Consider the following 27,679-nt stretch of genomic DNA (forward strand, 5'->3'; position numbering starts at 1 on the left):
TCTGTAAGTGCTTCAAATCTCTTATTGCACATTGAAAGAAGATCCCACTCTAAATATTTAATGTACAGGTCCCTTGTAGATACACTGGAAGCTGAAGGAAGTTAAAGGAAGAAAGGATTTTGCCTAGGATTTCTAATATATAACTACATTCAGCTTGAAAAAAAATAAATTAAAATATAGAAACATAAGAAAAATAGATCTGGATGGCCAATTGAGTAGAAATGATGAACCCTTCAGTATCAAGGTGCTGATAGGCAGGCCATTTTAAAAGATTTAACTCTTAATCATTTTATGAATGTCATATCTATAGAAGGCATCAGAAGTTTGGCCTCAAAAATTTAGGACTCCAAACCAGCTAATTACTTTTTGAAAATGTGGGACAAAATAGCAATTAGTGACCTGGGTTTGTTAAGAGAACCTTAGCTATAGAGGACAGTACAAACAGATTACTAAGCCTTATAATTCTCCACTTTTCCCACCCAGACTGATTAATGGCATGAAGATCCCAATTAATTATAGTGGCTTATACTATAAAAACTTTAAGAAAAAATAGAAAAAATAAAGACTGTACTCTTCCAGGCTACTAGAAGATAGCTATAATAATAGATACCTATCTGGATTCTAGATGCAATTGAGTGAGATAAAATGGAGGTTGAATAGGTAGTAATTCCAAAGTGTAAGATGGGAAGTTCACTTCCTATCCTGGGGAAAAAAAGGGTTTTCTTGCCTTTGTCTGCAACGAGTGAGCACTTTTTTTTTTTTTTTCTCCATAATTTTGGTGGCCCAGCCATCCATGAATTGGAAGATTTTCTGAGCCATTGAATCTAAGGAAAATATGATAGGTCAGTTCTCTTATACTACTTTTGCAATTGCACTGATTGCCACATTGGCTGAAAAGGTCAGAAGCCTGTTTAAAATTATGGGATTTATTTCCACTAAGTTCAATTAGAGCTGGTGCAAGACCTAAGAATATATATTGGCACAGTAAGCATAACTTCATTAAAAAAGCAAGTGGAAGAAGCATTGAGTACTAAAATGATTGCAGAATAAAGGTAAGTAAACAAAATGTAGATGCACTTCAGAAAAGTTTGGGGAAATATAGGACCAGTACTTATCACAAGTTTAATATAAGTTTCTTTTTTCAACTTCTAATTTTCTGTTTTTAAAAAAAAAGTATGGTCATGGACTGTTAAGATCAATAGCTATTATTTTTTCTACTACTCTTTCGCATCCTTTCACAATATGTCATTTACAGATTATATATTTGTCCTTTTCCTCATAAAAAGAAGCAATACAGGAGTATGGGAATGAAACATTCTTTATAAATCATGTGTGAGATCATCATTACTCTGGTGAACTTGCTACATTACTATCTCAAGATTAACTGTCACATTGTATATATACGTATGTATTTTAACTACTGATACTTCAAAAATGTTGACTGAGGCAATATTTAGTCTCATTGCACTTTTAATACTGATATTGAATATTCTCCTTCTGTTCTCCTCTCCCCCTCCCCCCACTTCCGAATTCACATGGATGAGATAATGGAAGAGGACAAGCTTCTTCCTTTTCTTTATTATGTTGTTTATCTTTTTGTTTATCATCAGTTTCTCATTCTTACACAAAGACATGATTATTTTATTTGGATTTGCAGTACAACTGGGAAATGTTTTTGTTATACAGTATATAAATGCACAAATTTTGATAAAACTCCCTTTTTGGATAAACACATAAGCAAAAACTTCAAAAGCTCTTAGCTCGGATCTTCTAAAGAACCTTTTTCTTTAAGAAAACAAACACAATTTGCCAAACTATTTGAGGTTACCCCTTTAAACTAGCCCAAAATGAGGGTACTTGCACCCAATATTTTTGCCCTTTCTCACCAAAATAATTCATCTGCTACATGAGAAATTATAATTGCATGAAATCCAGCACAGACAGGACCCTGGCTGGCTGCTCCTAGGTAATGTGCTATTCAGATGGCTGCTGGTATTTCAACGGATCAGAGAAGATCTGAGCAGAAGTTTCACAAGACAGCACGTACAACAATGATATTCACTGATGATTTGTTTGTACTAGCATTTCTCTCTGAGGATGAAGAAATAGATGGAAAAAGAGGTCTTGAGTATAAATGGCAGTTTGTGACATCTGAAAAAATATGAGCTTCTGGTGAGTGTATCGAAACATAAACAGTTATGGGCATTGACCAAACAGACTATATAATAAAGTGTCCTTTAGTTTAGTAAACAGATATGTCTTTTCATTCCTATGTGAAACTATTTGATGCACCTATTATTCTCCCTGGTATAAATAAATCTTACAGTCAGAATCTTCTCTAAAGCACCAATTACTGTACATCAACATGACATGGAAGTCTTTGGACAGATCTGGTCCTATAATAACTGTGAGAGACAGAGTTTTATTTTTTGGGGGATGCACACTGTGTTAAACCAAATTACCAGATTCCTAGCCTGAAAAGAGAATTTTGTTTTATTTAATACATATAAATCCTTCCCGCAAAACATTACAGGAAGTTGTGGCATTTAATAAAGAAACATACCAAACACAATTTAATAGTGATCTTTATATTTTCAAGTGACTTAAAGAAAGAGCCAATAGCATGTGAAGACTGTATATATGCAGCTTATACTGGCTCTGATTTTATACACTTAATAACATTAGATTTGTTGACAAGAGGAGAGATATTCCCAAACAAGTACTGTGTGTCACTACCTTCAAAGCTAGGTACTAACTTTCACCTATGAGACATTGGTCAATAAAAGCCTAAACTCTTGTGAAGGAACCAAGGGTGCAATTCTACAAACTGTTTTCTTGGTGATAATGCTGTCTTAAAGACTTCCCTTTTGCCTGCCCCCAGCTATTTATTTCCAGGCCTAAGCTGACCTTAAAGATGAGCCAGCACAGGGATTTGTAGGTCCATGATAGTGCACATGAGTGAAACATTGGCGTTTAAAAAAAAGTATTATTTTAAATCTGGTATTTCACTAATTTATTTTACTGTGTGCCCTATATAGGGCATGCAGGTTATGCTTGCATAATTGAAGTCACCATGCAGAAACAGGAACAAGTGTCATTGCTACCTAAGAGAAAGACACGTAGTCAGAATAGCATTGTAGACTGTGTTAAGTGTAGTTTAGATATAGAACTCTCAACTGAGGTGATTAACTTGCCGAAGACAATTGCATTTCTGGGAAGCTGAAAGTAGCTCTGTCTGAGGGAAGAGAATGACTTAGTTGTTCAAGTTGGTGGTAACTGCTACTCCACAATAGTATCAGCCAGCACAGGTACAATAATAAATTAAGATAACCCAGGACCCAGGAATGCTCAGGTCATTCTAAAGAATCTTTTCAACTTCCTAACAAGATAAAAATTTTCACTGTTACTAAAGCCTAAGAAACCAGATTTGCATTTTGATAGACTTTCCTTATTAGAGCTCTTACAAAAAGCTACAATTTCCTCAACTAACTATTATGTTTGAAACCCTTGCTGTGTAATACAACATACAAACAAATGTACTCCCTTTGCACTTCCTATGGTGCATGTGGACCGGTATAGAGTGGATGGACAAGTGGTTTATATACTGGTATAGAAGATGTAAGACAGGCATAAATGCATTTAGAAACACTCAGTAAAATTATAACAGATATATACATGTAATTTAGGATCACATCTCTCAGATGTATCTTTAAGAGCTTTTCAGCTTTACTTGCAGCTGAGACTAATCATAAGTACTGTAAAAATCAGTCAAGCTGAGAATGGTTTTCATTCCATTTAAAAAAGAAATTTTTATTCCTACTTTCATTTCAACTAGGACCTTCATTATCAAGTGAGAAGTTTAATTAAGCTGCATGCCAAGCAGTTCTTTTTAATAATGAAATATCAAAAGGCCAACTTCTAACTTTTTTCTCAGAATCCTCCTTCTGTATGTCATTATCAGGAATTTCCCCAGCACTCCCTCTATTTCCTGTATGCAACAAGTCTAATAAAAATATCATTACTATTGCCTAAATTATGGACATTTCCTAACTATAAAAATTAAAACCAAAAACCCTATTCTACCTATGTCTTTGTTTAGTTTTAAGATATTCTGATTCCCTGCAACCTCCCTTTCTCAATTGTTTCAACCACATCCCTGACTGTCATATTAGAACCAGAAATCAATTTTGTTCTGAAATTGAATTTAAACAGAAAGCTTTGCACTGAGAACGTAATAATGAAAGTATCTTCTCCAACATGAGTGCACATAAATGCTATAATGCTAACATGCATTTGATGTAATTTGCGGGCTCTTTATGTATCTCTCTGAATTCTTTGTACTTATTGACAGATAAAATAAAGGTACCTGAGAAAATGTTGCAGTACAGCAAATGGGGCGATGGATGAAGACAAAGTGCTTTCTAAAGGACTGAGAAACCCAGGTTGTGTTTAGGTACTACTACCAAGGATTCAGTGTATAGATGGTCACAAAACTAGACAAATTATTATTAGAAAAAAACCAAAAATGCCAAAAAATATATATATATAAAAAAACACACCAAAACTTTATATATCTGAAACTGTCAAGGAACATTTTGGATTTTTATGGAGCATATAAAAATACTGGATTCTGGAAAATTTTCAAAAGCCCTACATTAAAGTTTTCCTTTGCTTAGTAAGTAAATAACATACAAACAATGGGAGAAGAAGAGAAAAATAACAATGGGAATAGAATTAGGTTGAAAATAACACAAAATGAGATGTAAGAATTGTTCTGGATATCTAATGGGTAACATTCAGTTCCTACTTGTACTACTGTAAACTGCATAAAATTTGGTTGAAACAAATTCATTCCTGTAATTTGCTTTTCTATTGCTGTACTTCATTAGAGTGACTAGAACTTGACTTCCTAAATTTTATTTTTCATTTTAGTGAAAATGAAATACAGTGTGTTACCAGACACAAAAAAATGCTCAAATTCCAACTCCCAAATAATAAAGGTCTTTTTAATCTTGCCTCTATTTCCTTTTCTTAAGGCAGCGATTCAAATTATTTTATATGCTAATACTAAATACATCCATTTCATCTGACAGTAGAAATAATTAGCAGAGGAAAACTATCTATCCTAGAATATATAATACAGCATGTGGAATGTAATTCATTTGATTATTCTGCAAATAAAACACATTTAAATTAAAAGGGGACTAAGACCTCAACAAAAAAGAGGTCATTGAAGCAAAGAAAGACGAAGAGGACGTAGTGGGTCACAAAGAGTCGGGACAGCAAAAGAAAAATAACAACTGCAAAAAACACAACAGCAGAAGACTGAAGCTTATAGTCAGCAGGGAAGGGAGGGAAAGACACAAATAAACATTGCCAAAAAAGAAAACTGACAAAGTGCTGAAATGAAACCTGATCCAGACCACAGAAGTAACTAAATGTAGGTACAGAATAAACATTATTCAAACTTTTTCTTGTTCATAAAATACTCAGAAATACTCCTGTAGGAAATCATAGAAGTATAGGTTCCTGTAAAGAACTGTGAAAGCTAAGAGCAAATCTAATTTCCCTTCCCTTATAATAATTGGAAATTAAATATTGCAACTATAAATATGAATTATTATAAGTACAGCTCCTGGAAATAAAACAAGAACCAATCCTAAACTGGTTTAAGCACCATTGATTTAAAGCTAACATAGTAACTGAAAAGCAATAATGCAGAATGTATTAACCAATATCCAGGTAATTTCTAAAGCTAAGAAAGCTTCATCAACCCCTGCAGTCTTTGCTCCAAATGCACGAAAAGTGCATTTGAAAGTGAATTTGAGTTAGCAAATATTTTTGCACTGTAGTTGAAACTGCCAGAGTCATATGTGACAGTGATGGTTTTGCAACCATGTGCTTGGCAGTTGTGTGCAAGCCGCCTCCCTCTCAGGCTGTCTCTTGGTCCATACAGCAGTGCAGTAATCTCCTGTGCCTCGTGCCTCCTGAATGATGATATCTAGCTAAAGACATGATCTTTCTATTCCTCCAAGTGTAAGCACACTAATTCTGAGGGAGTATGAAGATGATGGCCGTATCTCACAAATAACAAGAACACGTTCGCTTTTGTTGACACCTTATTGTATGTAGAACTGTTTTTTTTCCCTTTCACTTCTAGGTCCCAAACATGCAATCTACTGCCATCACACAGAGTCTAATTAGCCTTACTTCAATTTGAGGGTAGCATTTTGCCCACATTTTGCCCACAGATCTGAATATGGGTTTCTTTTTGTTTATTTTTCATTTTGCTGTTCTTTTTTCTGTATTTCCACACACGTTTTCATCCACCTTTTCCATTTCAGCCCACAGCTCATACTTGGTATGTCGCCTATACCAAGATTTTAGCTAGACATTGCATTCCTTACACAGAAGACGGTGCCAATAGAATCTTTTCATGTTATCTACTGACTCTCTCTTTACATTTACAGTAATGTGAAAGCCCCACATTGTTTCAGTGCATAACACTAATGAAATTTCCACTTACAACTGCATAGAACTGTGGAAGAAAAATAGTCTTTCGAAATCTAGGTAGGATCTTGTTACAATAATGAACAACTCCAGCATAGCACCCTCATACCTGAATTAGGCATGACTTTAGGCTGCTTCTTCATGAAAGCAAATACTGTAGCAACTATAAAAACAGTATTAATATTTTTATCAATTAGCAACAATTTCTGATGGCAGATATGAGCAATCATATGCTGTTTACAGGGTGCTGTTTATTGAAAGAAAAATTTCTTCTTTTGTTAGACAGAATATAGTCTGAAATACAGTACCAACTTTGTGTCTGCAAGGATGTGTGTGCAGTTTCTTTCACACCTGTGAATTAGGTTCCATGAATGAGACCAGCTTCATCCCTGAGAGTAACAAAATCCCATGCAGAATGTAATTTAAATTAATAAAATGTGGTTATTTTTTCTAGAAAATAGAATATTGTGTTGAATTTTCTTTTTTAACTCGTCACAGAAGGGGACCACTATTTTGGGCTACAATTCATATACAGTCTAGCTATTCACCAGTGACTATCCTGAATGCATTGTGCAAGACATCACTGACATCAAGGTTTTCTTTGGAGATAGCAGATTTTATTTGTTATCTCCCCAGTTTCATGCATTTGTCCACCATCTTCTCCCATAATTTAGTGTCAAGTTAAACATGTGCAGGCAGAAAATGAAATGTTGAAAGTGGTTTTTTTAACAGTACGATTTACAGAGGAGCATGCATGCATGATTCCTCTGACTATTGGGAATGTGTATGTGCCACAAAACTGCTCACTCTTTGCTCTGTGATTGAGTGTTCATGCCCGGTCCAGGTAAAATATTCAGTGTTTGATGCTCCATCAGTATAAAGATTTCGTATTATTTGACCTGGAATCTTATATTCAGTTGATGTGGTGCTCAGCACCATTTTCGACTGAGTCTCTTCCTTTTTCTTATTATTTTTGCAAAACTGTGACAATATCTATTCCTCAGTTTTCTTTTAAAAAGTTGTTTGGGTTTCTTTTTCATACTTGGATACAGTATTCTAACTTTTAAAAAGGAATTAATCATTTCTGTATGTCACTTGATCTCTGTATCTTTTCCTAACAATAAGATTGAGTTGATATTCTTTATCTGCTTCACAAAAAATGGATTTTGTAATGCATCATTTTAGGTCAGTGAATCAGAAATCTCAAATCTCTTATGTAATATTTTGAAGGAATCCAAAGTTTCTAATCCCCTGAGGACAGAAAGCATAAATGAGGTTACAAGGGGCAGGAATTCTGTACAGATGAAGAAATGGCAAATTCTCAGAAGATCTTAATGTGGTCCTTTCCTGTTGGAACAAATGCTTGAGAAGAACTATGCGGTATCTCTATCTCTCTTAGCCATTGAATTCTCTATGGATATGTATTTAAGGAAATCTAGGAAGTATATATTACACGTGTGCGTAAGGGTTAATAAGTCATTTGTATGGAAATATCTCAAGACTAGATATTGCTGTTATGTAATTTGTGCTATGAATTTGCATCTATAAAACATATATGTAACTAAATTTCATCCTAATTTTTTGGCAGAATATCATTTTTGCAAATAATGAAAATACAGCTTCTGTGCCTTAGTGCTTTCTAGCTTATCACAGTCTCATAAAACTTCCTTTTTTCTGAGCTCTGTGACAACAAGGCTGGGAGAGAGAAAAGTTTATGATGCCATAAAAAGAAGTAACCTGCTTCAATAAAAGGAATGAAAGCTCTTATAATACCAGGATGTTTCCCGCCACAGAAATTCACTGAAGTATTATTAGAAATTATATCGGATGTTACATAATCTGTGTTTCAAAGGACTAGATTATAACCATGGCCTGGGTTCATAATACTTAACTTTCCCAAGTAACAACAAATAATCACTTAACCAATCCTGTATGGCATTCCACAAAACACAGGTGAGAACCTGGTTCTTGCAGGAATTAATTCAGTATCTAGTACAAACTGTTATAACAATAGGAAAAGAGAATGTCCACTTCAAACACATACAGTTTTTCCCTTTCACAAAAAACAGAAAAAAAAAAAAGTAAAACAAAGAGCATGAAGCAGTGGAGCCGAAATCCTAGCAGAATGGAAAACTTGTGTTTTGTTTGATACAGAGAACCCTTTCTTTTCTCAAACTGGAGGGGAGTATTTATTACAATGACCAAGAAAGACCAAGAATCTGCACAGAAGATTTTCTGTCAGTTACTTAACCAGTCACAAAAGTAACCAGTCACAAAAGTAAATTTGCTGGGTCTAAATTTTTTTCTAGAGTCTCTAGTTCTACTAATATTTTTGCCACTTTTGTTCAAAGTCAGTAAAAACCATGGATGTATGTGAAAAGTTAGACTCTGACCACTGTCTAAATAGGGAGAAGTATAGATTGGTTTAAATGATTAGTTGAGTGTCACGTATCATCCTAAATTTAATTACTTGTTCTGCCTAAGATTTCCATTAGGATCTTGAGCAAGACTACATCCAACTAATATCCAGGTTTTTGTTTACCTGTGTTACATAGTTAATCAGCTGTGGAACTGGGAACAGAAAGCAGGAATATTGACTCTCAATCCCCTGTTCTATCCACACAAACTCCCAGCTTAACAAAAGAAAAAAATATTTGAGTCATAGTATGTATTTCAATGTTTCTCATGTTTCCCATTTTTTTTCTCTCAAGGGAAACAAAATACAGAAGGTGGCTGTTGTCTTCCAAGAAAAAGTGGAGTTACCTACTCATGATAGCTCTTTTGGCTATCTGTGTTTCAGCCATCTAGTGTTCTTTAAAATTGTGGAAGCCGCATTTTTGCCTTTTTTAAAGATCCCTCACCAATGACTTTTTTCAAAAAAAAAGTCTTTCCTGTCCTTACTAAAAAAGGGAAGGAAACACATCTTTCTGTGTTTTGTTTGCTAAAACTAACCCAAAACTAATTAACATGGTGTCTGGTGGTAATAGGAAGTGGGCACAGGATATATAAGGCTGTTAGCATAGAATTACTTGAACTTTTAAACTGAAATTCTCTTTCAGGAATTATCTTTGTTCAGATATAACTTCATTTTTTAATTGTCCTATGATTTCTTGCTACTCCAGACTTAGTAGCTTCCATTTAATCCTATTCTACCAGTTAAATATTATCTTCAGGATCATATTGTCATCATATCACATTCTCTCTCCTATTTCTTTTCTTTTTTTTTCTTTTTTTTTGTGCCAGCAGAAGATTCTTTTTCATTCCTTTTGTCTAAATGAGAATGATTTTCAGCTAATCCACAGGCATCTTTCTGTTTAGTACAACAATGTTTAGAAATTTCATTTGAAATTTACAGCTGAGGATTTAAATAGGTGAGACAGTTGAGTGAGAAAAGAGAAACTGAGGCACTCGTAAGTGAAGTGATATGTTCAAACAGGTCAGTGGAAGACAATAGTTTATAAGAGATAGACAATAGTTTATAAGAGATACTCTGGCTCTTGAGGTCAACACACTGACCACCAATACACATGAACAAAGTTAAGCATTATAAATATTAGCCATATAATCTGTTCTGTACTCGTTTCTCAAGACTTGTGTTAGACTAGTCAATGGTACTCCATTTTTGTTTAGGCAAGCTGGTTAAAAAATGCTCCTACTAAGAAATTTCAAATAAATAGATAATTTGTAGTGAAATGCCAGTCTGAGTGTGGAATTTTCCAACACTGTAAACAATTATTCTGTCCAGAAAAGTAATGTCAGCATGCCACTGTTTTCAGTAACATTTTGGTGACTGAAACATTTATTACCTGGGAGTACGCTGCTCATTTAAATCATAGAATCATAGAATCATAGAATAGTTTGGGTTGAAAAGGACCTTTAAAGGTCATGTAGTCCAACCCCCCTGCCATGGGCAGGGACATCTTCAACTCGATCAGGTTGCTCAGAGCCCCGTCCAACCTGACCTTGAATGTTCCCAGGGATGGGGCATCTACCACCTCTCTGGACATCTACCACACTCTGGGCCAGTGTTTCACTACCCTCATTGTAAAAAATTTCTTCCTTCTAGCTAGTCTAAATCTCCCCTCTCTTAGTTTAAAACCATTCCCCCTTGTCCTGTCGCAACAGGCCCTACTAAAAAAATCACAACAGCTTGTACTGCAAGTACCCATAGTCTTTCATTTCAGGCCACTTACTATATGGATGGTCAAAATGGTTTAGCTTAGTTTACTTTATTTTAGGACTTAAATCAGCTAAAATTCCTCTTTTACATTTTGCATGAATAAATATGAACTTTATAAGGCCTAAGGGGGCAAAAAACCTTCCAGTTACTGGATAAATGTTTAAAGCTCATCTTATTGTTTTGCAGCTGGTGCCCTTTGCTGAAGGATATTTCCTGTGTTGCAGACTCTGAATAAAAGCATTTCATTTTAAAAATGCAATTAGAAACACATCTGTTGTTCTAGGACCTTTATATTGAGCAGGTCCTCTGTAAACCAGGCAGGAAGATTTTTAAAAACCCATTTTCAGCACACTTAATCTCTCTGCCTTCCACCACCTTATTACATTAAAAAACCCCAACAGTTAAGTATCCAGCTTCCAGTTTTGATCCCACAACATATATGACCTAGCAACTGATATTTAATTCATTTCATTGGGCTTTGGAAACAAGCAAGTCAATTCTTTTTCAGATGGCTTATTTCTGTGGACCTTCAAAAAACAAGGAGCATGTGGTTAGATGGTAGGACTTAAAGAATCCTGTCCTTCATCTTCCTGGAGTTTCAAATGAATCATAGAAGAATGACTTGCAGCTTGAATTTTAGCCCAGGGAGTCTCAAGCTTTGCCAGTCTGTTCACAGGCAAGTGCAAGCTTTAGCTGAGGCTGGAGCTTATTTCAAACTTACTCTCCTCCTTTTTTCTATTACTGGGCAAAGCATTCCTGTATCAGTGAAACTACAGAAATTAGTAACTGAAAGATGAATATGAACAGCTTCCTAACATCTCAGCTGCTGTGTTTCCAATTCAGACAGTATAACTCAGCATATACTTAATTGAGTGGGCATACTCCTGATCCAGTTTAATGACACGAACTACCTTCAAAGGCTTAACAGGTTGAACAAGAAGATGTAGGACTGAAACTTGGGCACTGTTCTGTTGATAAGGTGGACATTGCAAGACAAATTACAAGGTAGAAAGAATATAAGCAATTTGAGTCTTCATGCTCTAACATCTTCAGTTTAATACACTATTGCATATAGCAGTGTGTCTTTGATTTCTTTTCACGCTCATGCCAGTCAAAAATCACAACATTGATAATAAAAATGAACAAACATATGGAAATCTACAGCGTTATTTTCACTCCTTATGCAGAACAATTAACTATGTCCATTCTGGTGACTCCCCAGGTACTCCTACAGATAAACAATGGATTCCCCAAAGATAGGCAACCAGTTTGCTGTTCAGCACACTGATGAGCTTAGTCCTTTCTTTGTTCAGCAATGTACTAGGAAAAAACAAACAAACAAACAAACACTAAAATCTGATTATTTATTCTTAACTCAGCCTTTAAAAATCTACTATGAGCAAAATTTATCTTAGAAAGTAGGGTCCTAGTACATCTGATTAGAGATCCTGTTTTAGAAAAGGATGCCAATGAAACGAGAAAAATTAGCTTAGGAAAAAGAGCCTTTGTGCCAAATCTTTCCTTTTCACTGTTAAAAATGCCAGTCAATCCACACATAGCAAAAACATTCTCTTTCAGACTAAGGAAGGATCCCCTTCTGTTACTAGTATAGTGCTTTAGATAGGGTTTTACTCCCAGATTCTATCAAAGACAACTTCTTAAACTCTGAAGACCTCCAAATGTCTGTGATTGAAGAATGATAGTCATGGGATTAATTATTCTTCATAAAGTGCTATGTTGATAAGGGCTCTCTAGTAGAGTCTCTTAATTGGCTTTGTATTGGCACCTAACTAAAAAAATCTAAAGGATAGACTTTATGAGTAACAAACAGCCTGCAAAAAGCTTAAAGGGAATATTTTTCTATTATTAAAAAAATCAATCTTAATGTAGTATCTGATCAAGTCTTTTTAATCATATTTTTCTTTTAAGTTAAATTACTTAAATAACCATGAACACATAAACTTTTTTTCTATACTATTTAAACCAGTAATTCCCAGACCCACTGATATTTCTCCAAGTCAAACTAGTGAGTCTGTGCAGTCATTGCTCCTCAGATTTATAAAAAAAATAGAAATTATTTTTTAATAATTTGGTGAGTGACTTTTCATAAGAAAATCCAGAGATGTCTGCAGTGCTGTAGTGATGATGAATAGCCAGCCAATAATGAAAACTTGTATTAATTGTAGTATTTTAAATATTGCATTATTTGCAATTTTATTGTAGGTGCTGACAGTCATACAATGCTATAGATAATAAGGGTTTAAAATTTTTCAGGTAAAGAAAAAGTTCTTGGCCTTTCAATATACTTCTTGCAGTTACATCCTCTTGCAGTTGAAAAGTTCACCTACTCATTCTGAGCCTGCAATAGCAATTAGTTCTGAGACTTTCCTGATTTAAATTTCTCTCACACTAGTGTTCTTAAAGTCCTGCTTTCTTCTTATCATTAGACTACTTAATTTTTCTTTGGTTCTTATTACGCAGAACATAGTTATCTATTACACTTTACATACTGCTTACTACTTTCTTCCACCATCTTTTCTTGCCTTTCTCCTACCAGCCACACTGTTGTCATTCTGTTTTCACACTATTTGGTGTTTGTAATGTCTGTCTTTAACATAGGTTCACTTTTTCAGTGACTTCAAATACAGTATCAATACATTGTCAAATTTGATTCTTGGCCTATGGGTCCTGAAAATAAAAGAATAAGCTTTTACATTGGTCTGTTAACTGAACGGTACTCGTACGAACGTGTCTCCATTGTTAGCTTGAATGAGAGACTGTGAATCACCAGAATACCTTGGCTCATGACTACAAATTACAGTAGTTCACATACTGATTTCCAAAGGTCTCTGGCTATCCTGCAGGTAGGGGTGTAGGAGAAAACCCTTTCCTTAGCATTACAAAGGTAGTTGCACATGTAGTCTTATTCACTCTCCTAGACACATTCCCATGAGCAACGCTATCCACATGCATAAGTCTTTAGATCACATATGGTTTAGGTAAATAAATATGCACTTTTTCTTTTAAATCAGACACACAGCCTCTAAAATCTACAAGAAATATGCTTAATAATGTGCAGTATCTCTGTGCAGGAGAAAGTATCTCTTATTGTTTGACCACTGAAAATTAACAAAGAAAATTAAAAAAAATGAGCAGTAGTTATTACAAGTTGAATAACTTTAATAACCCAAGTAATATTTTTGCCATTTACTTAGCATGAAAGAAGTGTTTGTGTAGAGTCAGTAAAAACATATTTTTTCTATTCTACCAAGTGCAAACTTTACAACAATAGGTGTGTTAGACTTAGCATTGATCCACAATTTTATCCACACATCATCAACAGGGACGAACTGATGTTCTAGGAACTCATCCCCGGAGCTCAGACTCTTAGAACGGCTCATTGCCCCTTCAGTCAACTTACCATTTTCCTGCTAGTGCTGTATAATTTATCTGTGGTTAGTATTGTTGCATTATAGTTAACTTTATGGTCCAGCTCTGCTTTAGAAAACTCACTAGGTCAAAAGGAACACATTTCTTTCCTGTAGTCACTCTGCTACATGGTTATAGGGCAAATGGAAAAATAAAAAGTGTATTTTTGTTTTGATTTACTACCTGGACAACACATTTGAAAGTCATGAATCTTTTGGCCTGTATCAGAAATAGCGTGGCCAGCAGGAGCAGGGAGGTGATCGTGCCCCTGTACTCGGCACTGGTGAGGACGCACCTCAAATCCTGTGTTCAGTTTTGGGCCCCTCACTCCAAGAAGGACATGGAGGTGCTGGAGCGTGTCCAGAGGAGGGCAACGAAGCTGGTGAAGGGTCTGGAGCACAAGTCTGATGAGGAGCGGCTGAGGGAACTGGGGGTGTTTAGCCTGGAGAAGAGGAGGCTGAGGGGAGACCTCATCGCGCTCTACAACTACCTGAAAGGAGGTTGTAGCCAGGTGGGGGTTGGTCTCTTCTCCCAAGTAACTAGCGATAGGACGAGAGGAAATGGCCTCAAGTTGTGCCAGCGGAGGTTTAGATTGGACATTAGGAGAAATTTCTTTCCTGAAAGAGTGGTCAGGCCTTGGAACAGGCTGCCCAGGGCAGTGGTGGAGTCACCATGGCTGGAAGTATTTAAAAGACGTGTAGATGAGGTGCTTAGGGACATGGTGTAGTGGGCATGGTGGTGTTGGGTTGACGGTTGGACTCGATGATCTTAGAGGTCTTTTCCAACCTTAATGATTCTATGATTCTATGATTCTGTTTTCAGCTACATGCATTTGGCAAGCCAGGTTATCCATCTGTGACAGGAAAAGGATAATCAGGTTTTCCTTAAAGAAACGGCTAAATTCTACAAAAGTGCATTCACAACACAGCTGAGACAGATTAGGAGCATTAGACACTATTCAGTTAATAGCCATCAGTTACTTTTCCTTCTTCATCCTTTATTTCAAGCACGAAATTTTAGCAAAGAGAAAGCAGGCATTGTTATTAGATGTTTGCACTAACATGCAAGTACTTAAGATGTGGATTTTAATTATCACAGTGTATGATTGGTTTCAAAACTATTTGTAGGGATTGGTCATCTTTGAGTTAGAACACTATGACGCAACTCAGAGAAGCAATCAAAATGGAAGCAACTACCACAAGATCTGGTGGTGATGTGCAGTTTGGACCACTAGTCAAAATACATATTTTCTTCTTTGGCCCAAGTTCTATGTGGAAATGTTCACTTCTTTTTAAAAAAATTAACCTGTTTGCTTCTGCTGCTCCTGAATCAACTAAATTTCCATAGAAGGCTTAGAAGAGTGCCTTCCAGAACCTGGTACCCCAGGATGTGTGAATCAATCTGCCTGAATTACCTCTAATTAAAGGGAAGTCTCAGAACTTCCTTCTTAGTCCAGTTGCCTAGGTAGTAAAGCTTGTAAGGAAATTCAAACACTTCTGCATAAAAGTTTTAACTAAAAGCATAACCATAAGAAGCAAGGGCCTTTATTTCACCTACTTGGCAGCATTTCCCCCTCAGAGACTTTTTTCTGAGGCTAAGCCGCCAATCCTCGTCTTTGACTTTAAAGAGCTTTTCTTTCCCTTAGATATAAATAGATCACTGCAGACTCCCACAGAGACAGAAAACCATCCGCCTGTATAGATTTACACCATAGAAACCCTGAAACTCCACGAGACTAAGAGGTTTCATTTTTTCATACTGTTTCCATGTACAAAGCTAGCTTTTCTGAAGGCCTTCTTTCCTCATTTCACCAAAGGGCCAAGTCTTTCTCCTCATGACAAGGCAGACTTGTATTACTGTTCTGATTCTAGTAGGTTTTCAGTCAGCTACACCTTAACCAAATCACAAATCTACCCTCCACAAAACCTTCAAGCCTTTATTGTTTAGCAGTGCTTTATAGTGAATAGGTGTAGTAACCTGACATGCAGTTGGTAATAACTCCATGTGTTGGGTCTGGCTGAGATGGAGTTAATTTTCCCTCATAGTGCTGTGCTTTGTATTGGTAGCTAGAAAGGTGTTGATAACACACCAGCATTTTGGCTACTGCTGAGCAGTGCTCGCACAGCATCAAGGCTGTCTCTCCAAAATTTCCCCCTCACCAGTAGGCTGGGGGTGGGCAAGATCTTGGGAGAGGACGGAGCCAGGACAGCTGACCCAAACTGACCAAACGGATATTCCATACCATATGATGTCTGCTCAGCTAAGCAGAAAAGCTAAGAGAAAGGAGGAGGAGAGGGGACATTCGTTATTATGAAGTTTGTCTTCTGGAGCAACCGCTACGCGTACTGAAGCCCTACTTCCCAGGAAATGGCTGGACATCACCTGCTGATGGGAAGTAGAGAATAAATCTTTTGTTTTCCTTTGCTTCTGTTCGTGGCCTTTGCTTTTGCTTTATTCAACTGCCTTTATCTTGACCCACAAGTTTTTTTCCATCTTATTTTCTCCCCCTGCCATCCTGCTGAGGAGAGGAGTGATAGAGCGGCTTGGTGGGCACCTGGTGTCCAGCCAAACTCAAACCAGGTCCTTTTTGGCACCCGATGTGGGACTCGAGACAATGGCAGTTTTGTATCAAGCATGCTATAGCTATGGTAGTTATTAAGTGGCAAGCTCCTGTGCAGATCATGGAGTTTGCTGGCTGCACTGCTTATCTCTTTGTTTTGCTGACCTTGGGAACATGTTAATACAAATAATGGCTATGTGCTTTGCCCTGGCATTGATGGCCTTGCTGCACTGGGGGAGTTATCTTGTGGAGAGGATGAGGGAATATATCTCCCTCTTCCTACCCAGGATTGATGTGGATGGTTTTATTATGCCAAGGTCCCAAGGTCCTTGTTCACCCTTACGTGAGCTGTTTAATATTACTAATTAACGCTGTTAGCTTATTATGGGGTTTGTGGAATCTGGTGTTGTCCTGGTGTAAGAGAAGACAACTTTTAGGTGAGGCGATATTGAAATGTGCCCTGAGGCGGTGGGTCCCTGGGTGGCACGGTGCATGGAAGGATTTGGGCAGGTTCCTATGGTGGTTATCACCTCCCATAACCTGGGACTTTACAGCTGAAGAGGCAAGCAAACCTGGCAAACTGACGCGCCACCTGATAGAAGGGTGCCTTGCCTTGCGAAAACCAGCTGCTTCTAACACTGTCCTGGGGCCTGGCCTGTGCCTATCGAGCCACGTTCAGTACTCTCAGAGGACGGTGATTGAGGTAGGGACCCAAACAACAACAACTACAGTACTTGCCCCAGCAGTGAAAAAGAAACAGTGGACAAGGAAAACAACAGGTCCATATCGATTAGTGAGGGAGGAGGAAGAAGGGGAAAGGTTTGATCAAGAACCCAATCCTTCGACAAAGAAATGGGAGAAAGTAGTCAGAGAATTCAGACAGGAAGCAGAAACTACCCTGTCCCTGATCTCATCAGGTAGACCTGACCATGGAGGTCATCACACAGGTCACTCATAAATTCCTGGGCAAAGAAACATGGCATTGAGTAGGTGTATCACATCCCTTATCACCCACAAGCCTCTGGAAAGGTTGAGAGATATAATGGACTGTTAAAGACTATGTTGAGAGCATTGGGCAATGGGGCATGGAAGCACTGGGATACAAATTTAACAAAGCCACTTGGCTGGTTAACACCAGAGGATCTGCTAACTGTCCTGGTCCTGCTCAGACAAAACCCCGACATACTGTGGGAGGAGATAAGGCCCCCATAGTGCACACAGGGAAGTGGCTGGGGAAGGTGGTGTGGATTGCTCCTCCCATGGGAAAAGGCAAACCCATTCATGGGATTGTATCTGCTCAAGGACCTGGGTGTACTTGGTGGGTAATGCGAACGGATGGGGAGACCCAGTGTGTGCCTCAAGGAGATTTAACCTTGGAGGAAGAAATAAGCTGTGATGTGAGTTGTATGCTGTAGGAAGTAATGTAGCAGGAATGACCTGAACCAATGAAGAAGGAGTTTCACAAGGAACCAGATGAGTGCAACAATGACCCAAACCAAGCCAGTGTTGGTGCCCAACAATCGAAGATACTGCTTCTCTTGTCCTGACCATCCATCTTGAAGATTACTTGGGCCTTTATCTTGACCCACAAGTTTTTTTCCATCTTATTTTCTCCCCCCACCATCCTGCTGAGGAGGGGAGTGATAGAGTGGCTTGGTGGGCACCTGGCGTCCAGCCAAGGTCAACCCACCACAGTCCATTTAACCCATATAAGTGAATCCTGTACTTTCTTAACCTGGATTGTTATTGTGATATAGTGTCTGGCTTCCATATCTGTGTTGTTTTTGAGGGTAATAGTACTTCTTATTCAATAATAAAAATATGTAACGTTTGTTTGCTTGTTTGCTGCTCATGCTGTCTGTTATCTATCTATCTATCTTGATGACTTGGTGTCTTTGTTTCCATCTTTTTCATAGAGTTGTCAATTTTCCTCCTGTTCAGCAGATTTGTATATTTTACTTACCTAGGGAGAAGTGATTGCAGTTCTTCACTGTCTAGACCGTATGGGTAACTAATGTAGATTTTTTTACCTTTCATTTTTCTTGGCAGGCTTATGTATGTGCATATAACTGCTAAATATATTCTGTATCATAAGCTGAAGAACATCCTGACTTTGGAAAATTGCCTCATATAGAGCAGAAAGCTACTTATTTCCATCACTGCAGGATAGCAGTTGTTTTGTTTGTTCTTTGGCATAGGAAGCCTGAAAATAGAATTTATTAGTGCTAGGACTGTATGCATCTTTCCAAAATATATCTCATTATAACTCTAGTCTGGTAAGCAGTTTACACCCAATTTTATCATCATTTGAAATGTAAGCTTATTCTGATAGTGTTGCTCAGTGTTGCATATTCCTACATACAGAAATTCATGGTAATTATGATTACAGCAGATGTTTATAACTTGCAAAAAGACTGAATTATATTATTTTTCTAGATTATTCTATTCTTAGATCACTGCTAATCAGTTTATTCATAATTTTTCTTGGATTTCAGATTTTTTAAAAACCAGTCTTGGAACTCTTAGCTCAATATGAGTAACTAAATATTGAAAATAATCCTGCATTTCTTGTGAGTGTATCTTTTAAATATCTCTGGACAGGCTATGGACATTCATTTTTCAATGTGAGTAATGGAAGATGAAGAAAACAGAGGACATGTGTCTCCCTTGCTTATGCATATGCGAGACCTGGAAAAGGTCCTGCATGCCTTTTCATATTTGGATTTCCTGCTGAGAGAGAACTGTGCAAACTTTTTCTTTGAGTTCAGTGCCCCAGTTTCCACAAGGGAACATGCAATCACTTGAGGTTCAGGTTTGTTATCAACTGAAGAAAAAAAAAATCTTTGGGAATGACAGAATTGTTCTTGATGATTGTAGTTTCAAAATAAAAATGTTGTTATTTCTGCTTCTGCAGTGGGAGAATGTAAAGAGTTCATAACTATCATTTTTAAGCCAAGAAAATATTCTTGTGATAGGATATGTCGCTGTGACTTTGGGGTCTACACAGCCACACGAAGTCACATAAAAAAGAAGATATGTTAGGACTTCTGGTTCCTAGAGTGAAATCCTTATCTTACTGAAATTGATGGCAAAATTCCCACAGACTGCAATTAAACAGGACTTCTCTGGAAGCCTTCTGCTCTAACCATTAGATCACATGTCCTACTTAAAAAAATAGATATATATCTCAGCTGGTATTGTTTGGAAGGTGAAAATTCATATTGGCCCTTATATCAGCCATTCTTCTCTTGCAGCGTTTCATTTGCAAAATCCAGTCAGAAACACATCTGTCATTCCGCAGTACCTTTTTCTGTAAGTGATCATAAACCAAATCATTCTACAGTAATTTACCCACCCCTATTCTTCCTGTAACCTATATTCAGAGTCTAAAGCAGAAAATGTCTTATTAATTCCATAGCAGTATCTTTTTCCCCCTCCTTTTAAAACTGTACCAATCACATTGAAATTGTAAACATAAACTATTGGAGAAAAAACCATCCTGCTGGATGAACCTATCTGTGAACAGAGAAGCATCAAGTTCAGTGATGTTTCACCAGAAATTTGTATCTATCAACACTTAAAATGTGAGACAAGCCAAATCAAAGGTCAAAAAAATCTCTGATTTTGGATGAAATAATGCCAGAAAGAGAGAATCATTAATTGCCACAAGAACCCTTAAATAGGTAAAACAAAAGAAACAGCCAAAATACATATGTGCATGTAGAAGCGCAGAAAACACTCGCAGATCTAAAAATGTTGACAGAAGTACAATTTTACATGTGCAGTTTACATTCAGCAAGCTCTCCCTTTCTTTTCTCCCTTTCTTTTGGCAGTTTGTCTCCTTTGGCAGAACAGCCTTCTTTGTGATCTGAAGAAATTGTCTTTTTGTCTTAACTGGGACTACTACAGTACGTTCTTCTAATGAGACTTCCCATGTTTCAGATTTTTTTTATTAGGACATTGACAGTTTTACCCTTCCTTCTGTCATTAATTTGATTAATTGCCAGCAGTCAGTTTAGTCAGCATGAATACTTCTATATCATCCTGGTTTCGGCTGGGATAGAGTTAAATTTCTTCCTAGTGCTGTGTTTTGGATTTAGTATGAGAAGAATGTTGATAACACACGGATGTTTTTAGTTGTTGCTAAGTAGTCTACTAGTCAAGGACATCCAGCTTCCATGCTCTGGAAGAAGCTAGGAGAGAGCACAGCCAGGACAGCTAGCTCAGCTGGCCAGTGGGGTATTCTATACCATGTGACGTCATGCTCAGTATATGAATGGTAGGCGTGTTCCAGGAAGTAGCGATCGCTACTTGGTTATCAGTCAGCACGGGTGGTGAGCAATTGCATTGTGCATCACTCATTTTGTATATTCTGTCATTATTATTATTATTTTCCCTTCTCTGTTCCATTAAACTGTCTTCATCTCAACCCACGATTTCTCACTCTTACCCTTCCGATTCTCTCCCCGTCCCGCTGGGGGTGGGGGGAGTGAGCGAGCGGCTGCGTGGTATTTGGCTGCCTGCTGGGTTAAACCACGACATATATGAATTGTAGGGTAATCATCATTCTTTTCCCCTTTTCTAATGAGCTTGAATTTGGTAGCGAAACACTTTAGGATAGAGATGCTACATGAAATACAGAGAAGGCTTTTATCCTTGCTGCCACAGTTCTAGGTCAAAGCGCATTTAACGTTTACATGCTATAAAGGCTGGAGGCTGTTTGGAGAGAGTGTATTAATTTCTCACCAGCCATAAAGAAAATTATTTTGTTTCCACATCCAATTATTCACCACTCAGTGGAGAATGCCATGGAAATGTAATACTACATAGAGAAATTTTGCTGATGTGGAGATGTATTTAGATTTTGAACTTCTTATTCTCTGCAAAGAATGGACTCATATTTGGGCATGTACTTTAGGATCTTACATTTTGAAAACATCATTTAGTTTGCAAAATATATTGCAAAAAACTGTACAGGCAGCACCTGTTCTATAGAGAATATTTTAAATTTACAATTTTTTTCATTTGCCGTAAGAATGATTTCTTACATTTGAACATTCAGTGTTCTTTAAGGTTGTATGTTTCTTGCTGCTTTTGCATACTAAAATCTGTTTACATGAGAGTTTCTCCAACTCTCCTTTGCTGATTAAAAACCAATATAACAGACACACACATACATATAGATATTCAGCACATTGTATTTATGGGAAAAGAAATTTAGCAGCAGTCTTTTCCTGAAGCGCCCTGGACCGACTAAGGATTTAAATAGTAATGCTTAGGTATTACGTTACTATCAGGAAAGATTGCAAGCAACTTGCAGAAACAAGCTAGATGATCATATCAAAATCTTCACAGATCATGGTATTTTATTATGAATGGACGTCTGATATACAGATTTCAATAAAGTACAGACAGTAAAGTTATTACTGTTTTTCAAAGTATGTGTGAATATCTATTTTGATTTGCTAAGCACTTAACATTGCCAACTGAAAAGAGATGGAGAACAGTTAGACATCTAATTTGTTTCCCTTTTCACTTGATTTAATGCATCTACAGTACAAGGCCTCACTGGAAATTATAGCCATTGCTTCATCTAATACTTATTATCAAATTACACATTTCCACTGAATATTTCATTACTATAAGAATTAAGAGTAAAACAGAAATTGGAGGGAGAAAAAAGAAGAAAATTATTTAGAAGCTGAAGTATAAATGAAATATTTTGATTAAGGATGTTTCGTGTGGGTACCATGAGACTTATTCCTGGGTCTGCTATTTGTACCTGGTCAAGAACTATCAGTTTTTTACTAATTTCTTGTCCATATGTTTTGTCCACCCAGTTTTCAGACTTAGGGAGGAATTTTCTCAGATTGTACTTGCACTTTATCTTGCTGATGTTCACTGTCTTAATAATATTAATGTCTGGCTTTTGACAAAGCCCAAGTATGAATATACAACTGGATTATGAAAAGTCTACCTAATTTTCTAAAATTAAAGCATTTTTGTGGCTTCATAATGAGTATCACTTAATAGCTTTTTAACACTATTCCACTTTTCATACCAAGCCTTCAAGATGCAAAGGATTTCCTCTGTGAGCTAGAAAGGTATCTTCAGACACATGAGCTGATGTTAAGCAGGATCAAAAATTAAAATGTAAGTCATCAATCTTAACCTGCAAGCTTTGCTGCTCGGTATTTAGGAAACTCTGGTAAAGGATCAATTTAGTGATCTAGGGCTTCACAAGTTATAAAAATGAATATAACTGAGTCACAAATAATCACATTTTCAAAAAAGTTTTCTTTCCTTTTTCTTGCAGGCACCCAAACCCATACAGGCATTCAATGTGGACATTACACAAGTAGTAAACTTCAATCTAGTAAATACTTTCATAACTTGAATCTGGAAGCTATATCTCTGTGTGTTACATACTCTCTCTCTCTTTTTTTTTTTTAAAATGCAGACTACTGACTTTACTACTGAATTGGTCTTCATATGTATTTTGTTATTTCTCTCCCATTTTTTTTGTCCAAATTAAGTCCTCTCTTTTACAGATTTCTTGTCACTGGGTCCCACTACCAGTACTAAATAGATTTTTCCTTTCCCCTCCATCCTTAGCTTGTTCAGTGCTGCTGCTAGTTATAGGACATTTCTCTCATTTCAGAGCCTATTTTCTTCATCTCCCAGAGGACCATATCTCATGAGTGCCCTTCATGGATCTAGATGCTTTAGAAATCTATCTCTGTCTCTTTCTTTCCCCTGCCAACTGTTGCTATCTCTGAACTTTAGTGTTATTTAAGGTCTTTCACAATAAATACTGCATAGTAATTAGCATCCCAGTCACAATGCACGTCCATAGGGGAACACTGAAAGAATGTATTTTTTTCTTTTAAAAATATTCAGTATCTCATTTATAAAAGCACTTTAACAAGAAAGATGAGGGAAGAGTGGAAAAATGGAGGACAGGGAAAAAAAGCAACTCTGTTTATACCTTCCAAATCTCAAGAGAGCAAAATAAGAAGAAATCACTCCTACATATTTGAATAGTTTCTTAGGCTCAAGCAAAGAAGAAATAAGCACACACATATACTATCTCTCTTTTCTGTCTAATGAACAGATAACTATGGATCCACTCACTGATTTAAATAGCAGGCTTTTTATTGTGGCAGAATTGTAGGGACCTTGGGGCGGTCCGTCATTGTCAAAACTCTTAAGCACTTTAGTCTCCAAAGGCTCCTCTGAAAGCTCATCATTCTCTCTTGCATAGACAAAGACTTGGGGCCACGAATATAAATAATAGATCAAAACTTAGCAAGAGAAGACTATACCAAGAGACAAGGCAAACAGGGGAAGTACCTTCAAGATGTCATTATAACATCATGTGAAGACTATCAAGACTCTGAAGGACATTGTTTTGTTTTATTATGCTGCTTTGTCAAACCCAAAATTCCATTGTTCAATTAGAGCTTTGGACAGTCTCTGAAGAAAATTCATCCAAATATAGAAATGAACATGAATTAAGCTTAATCTATGTATATAAATTATAATGAATGCAAGGAGATTCCTATTTGATTTTATTTTCCTCTAAGATGATGAAATTTTTCATCTTATGATATAATCCTTTATCAGTATCCTGATTTTGTGTTATGAGTAATACGGTTCTGTGGATGAAATTCACACCTGATTAGATAAAACCAACACAATTTAGGAAATTTAAAAGGACTACAGATAATGGCCATCCTCCAGACCCCTTCATTAATCTCCCCTGCCCCCAAAATAGGAGTTCTGCATTGTATAATTATGAAAAAATGTGAAGTAAAAAGGTTTACGGGGATGAACTTGGAGATGAATGATCCAGTTGTGCAGGTGAAGTGCACAGACATGGAAACTGAGGGAATTCTTTATATACAGAAGGAAAAGCTTTTTCCTCAGGACAGTGAATACTGCTTTTTGAACTCCCAATATTTTTAGTCTCAAATAGTGAATGTCCATAATGTGCTTTGAGATCCTTCAATTAAAACAGTGTGTTATTGTTTATACATAACCTGATCCTTGAGCCAACCACTCCACCAAACTGGTCAACATGTTAATGGCTAAAAATTTTGCTAGAACTTAATGCAGTTCCAGGCCTTATAAAAGCTTCACAATTCTCCACAGTTTGGCACTTTCTTCAGTCTCAGATGAATGTTAGCAGCCAAAACATTTTCCAGGGTTTGTATTCTAATTTTTGGCCTGAAGAAAATACCTTTTCCCTTGCGTTTAAGGTTAAAAGATTTTAAATATTCAGGCCATCCTGCGTTTTCTCAAACCTCACTTCTTCATTCTCATCCTTTGCTTAAAATGTTGCAAATATAATGAATAATTTTCCTTTTCAACTCTTTTCCTTGGAAATCTATATAGGATGATTTTTGAAACAGAAAATATGGCAAAGCTAGCCCATCCTCTCATTTAATGTATGTCTCTGTAAGATCCTACTGCCAAGAAATCATCTCTTGCCAAGCCAGTCTCACCATCATTCCCAAGGGGTGGAGTTCTCTTTGGTTTTCATTACAGCTAAATTAGCCATATCTGCTAATTCTTTCTAAGTTCTTCCAAAAGCTACAAGAAAGCTAAGTGGGTTAAAAAGATGTCTGGAGGGGGTTTGAAGATGAAATAATCTTTTTTGGTCTGGAGGATATAAGACAGACAAACACATAAGCTACTAGAAATACTCAACTCCCTATAATCAACATTCACTATGACTCTACCCCCCTCATTACCTGAGTTATTATTTGGCACACTCCTCTGCATTAGCCATATTTCTTAACTTTACTTTCTTGTCAGCCTCTTCTCTTTTTCTTGCTTATGCTGTACACTCTGCCCTATCTGAAAATGTACGTTATGCATTAAGGCAAAATGAGCACCAAACATGTTAAGGAAACAGTGTTTCAGAATTGTAGAGTATTTTACATATTTATATGTTGCAGTTTTCCTTATGGACAGAAGAAAATCTTCAGAGTGTGCATCTGGAAAAGACACACCATTGTGATAAAAAAACACCAGAGAGAAAAGATGAAAAATAAATTCTAAACAAAACTATTTTTGGTTATATCAGTTGCCTAAAGTGAAAATCAGGAACAACTGATATGTTACACAAATTTAAAACTGTGCAAACAGTCCACTCAGAAGAATCTACGGCCAAGGTGTGCGAAATACTTCTAATTTCACTGCATAGGTTTTGATATAATTGAAAATTCAATTAATGACTACCAAAACTGTGCGCTCCATTCAGCTACTGTATGCAACTGTTCCCATGTTTGTGGGACAAGTGCATAACTAATATGTTTGCATACCATTTAAAACCTGCTGGAGTCACTGCATTATTCTCTTCAATTTAGATAATGCTTTTATCATGTTTTGAGTATATCTTATTATATGGGCTAAGCTATTTCTGATTGCAGAACAGGTGACATATTTGTCTCCACAAAACCAAAATTGATAAGTTTTAATACATTAAGAAGAGCAGCGTTTTGTTCTTTAGAAAATATACCTTTCTCAAACAACCTAGCATAGAACATATGTAATAAATACCATGTCACTCTCACTAGAAGGAAGTGAGCTCGTAAACTCTCATCTCTGCCAGAAGTTGAACCAAACTCACTATTATCTTTGGAAATTATAAATGCCTGATATAAACACCCTTTAATTCTATTAGCTTTCACGGTTTCCTTCCAAGCATCCCTGTGATTCTGCCTTCCATACATTTATAAAGAGGTATACCAGCAACGGATCATGTGACAGACATACTTTTTGGTAACTAACAGACTGAACTATATCATCTTCCAAAATACTCTATGCATCCTAAAGACTTCCCAGCCCTACTTGATTCCAGTCCTTGAGGTCAGATAATGTATGGAGGAGTAATTGTGCAATCTCTTCTTACCAACGTCCAGTGAAAGATATTTTACTGTTTGGTAGAATGTTTTGGCTTAACTACTCTTGAAGTTAGAAAGTTTCTCCTTAATATCCAACTATAATCCTCTTACGTGCAAAGCAAGCTAATTAAACAGTTATTTAACCAGTCTTAATTAAAAAACATTTAGTAATTCATATTTTACAGCCTGAGAGATATATCAGTGTCGGAATACTAAACAGGGCAGTGGGATGTCCTTTCACTGTAGTAGAGAGAGACATCTCTTAAAGACAATATCACTTGTGTATTTTATTTCTTAAGCTTTATATACTTCAGATTGATGACAATGCTGCTGTAAGTCACACTGTGTGAGATGCAATATTAATTTATACAGAGAATGTGTATCTAACTATAGCTATACATTGAATTTACAGATCTGTATATCCAAGTCAGACTCTATTCACTATAAGAGAGACTATGCAATATTTATTTATATAAAAATGAGTGATACTTGAGAATAGCTGAATTTTCCTTCTTTTTAATGGGGAAGAAGGGGGAGATTGGATTTAACTTCCATTAAAGATCTGAATAGGAACATAATCTTCAATAAGCAGAAGAATCTGAATTCCTCCAAGACCAAGGTATACAAAAGAAAAAAGTACTCAGAAGGGTCAGTAGTTGAAAAAGAAATAGATCCAGAAGCAACTTTTGAACTGTCAATTCAACAGCCACAGAGTCTGTCAGAGAATAGATGCTTCTTTCATGGTTTGGTATCCTGAGCCCACACTGTCCAAACTTGTGCCACTGATCTTGTGACTGTAAAAACTAAACAGTGAAACACTTAAAAACCTTTATATTTTCAAATGTAAATTAGTACATTTTCCTTCCTGACATCTACAACCACATCTAGATGATTTGTTGGCTGAAAGTATTGTACACCAGCATCAACTCACTAATTATAGTCGTTATGTGTGAAAATCATGTTAAGTAAAGTGAAAGCCAAACTTTTTACAGTGTTGTGGAAAGGAGAAAAATCTGACATTTCACTTCACTTTTGCTTATGGCCACAGCTGCATTAAATCTCAGCAGACATCCATAAAGGAAGAAAGTA

Source organism: Calonectris borealis, chromosome 5 (assembly GCF_964195595.1).
Source record: "Calonectris borealis chromosome 5, bCalBor7.hap1.2, whole genome shotgun sequence".
Classification (NCBI taxonomy): Eukaryota; Metazoa; Chordata; class Aves; order Procellariiformes; family Procellariidae; genus Calonectris; species Calonectris borealis.